The sequence below is a fragment of the Gekko japonicus genome, unplaced genomic scaffold (assembly GCF_001447785.1).
Source record: "Gekko japonicus isolate JY-2015 unplaced genomic scaffold, Gekko_japonicus_V1.1 scaffold3645, whole genome shotgun sequence".
Taxonomy (NCBI): Eukaryota; Metazoa; Chordata; class Lepidosauria; order Squamata; family Gekkonidae; genus Gekko; species Gekko japonicus.
The window spans coordinates 500-2150 of record NW_015174360.1 but is presented as its reverse complement, the minus strand read 5'-3'; positions in this window follow the sequence as shown (position 1 = coordinate 2150).

Sequence of the window (1651 nt, the reverse complement as noted above, 5' to 3'; positions counted from 1 at the left end):
ATACCTCCTTCAGCTAAACAATAGGCCTTCTTTTCAGGCTGTGAAGTTAACAAAAAGTATCTTAATGTAACAGTGATAGGTACATCATGTAGTATGTTCTTCATCTAACGCAAGCAAACTAACATCAGGGACATGCGCAGTTACGATTGGCAAGAACAAGCAAGATCACTGCATTATGATTCGGCTATTTAGTATTTTACCCAGAATGCATCATTTAAGCAATGAACCAAAGTGAATATCTGAATATATGTTCATGATTGATTTCAGTTACTGTGATTAGAATCCTCAAAGGCACTTAACATATGCACCATGGAAGTGCTAAGTGCACCCACCAAGTCAAACCTGTTAGTCAGTGGCTCATAAAATGTGTGTACAACAGATCCCCCATTTCCTTGGTGAAGTGAAGATTTATAGTTCACTGACACCAACCGTAGCTCATTTTATCTCATTATTAATTCCGGCAAGCATTAGCTTTCTTTCAGTTATGGGGACTGTAGGCAGTATAGCGTTGGTACAGGAAACATACAAATATAAAACACAATTAAACTATGTAACAGAGAACAGGCTGTTGCTTAAATCCTAGACCAGAGGGTTCATGTGCTAGAAGAGCTTTGTAAAACAACACTTTGTTAAAAACAGCACTTTCAATTCATCTTGCAAATCTTCTGGGACACTGGGCGCCCCGACGTCATCTGATGTTGCCTCTTTGCTTCTTTTACTTCCATTGCAGTTCAGTGCAGTAAGACTAACAGCAGTGTCAAGGATTAGCAGCACTGGAACATGGGCTGTCATTTCTGAAACCTCTAATAAGATTAGTTATTTTGCTATTACACTTCTGGAACATAGAGAAGAAACAGATTAAAGCAATAAACACCTGAACATTCTCTTTTAACATTTCAATCCTCATTTCTAGAACTGCCCCTTGCTATGCCATCTGGAAAGCCTGCTATGAATAAAACTCAAACAAAATAGACTAATCTTTTCCCTGGAAAGACCCTAGTGCATGTAGGTGAGATGCAAAGGTTTGCATGCATGAACAGGTATTTATGAAGTTAAGCCTATCAGGCAAAAGTTCTATGGGATAGCATGAATGTGGTTCAGTCTTTTATTCCTTTTCCTGGTTACCTGAACATCTCCTTCTGTGTACTCTAGTATTCCAATAACTTACTTGGGTTTCATTCTTAAGAACTGACAGGATGCAAGCATAGTGAGGTGATGTGCATTCTTTCAGTATCTTTCCTCTAACCAGGTTTTCAATAACAGGTTTCAATCCTGGATGACCTTCTGTTGAAAAAAGAATACTGATGGATTCAAACAGGGGATCTCCTGGGCGTAGAGCTCCCATCTTACAGGCCAGGTTTTGTTTCAGAAGGGCAAATAGACAGTCAAGGGTTAGCAGAAAACATAGGAACAGTATATTGTTGAAGGAAGCATTGTTTCTGTCAATGCCTACAATCTGGAGGAGGAGAATCAGTGGCAGGATTGCTTTTAATGTTCGGAAAGTCAATTTATTGCAGGATGAGGGGGAAAAAACAAGAGTCCAATCTTCTAAAGTACCACCCAAATACCATAAGTCTATGTAGGAAGTGGGGGAAGGAATCCAGGACAACTTGCCCATCTCCCCACTTGAGAATCCAAATGTAAACTGATA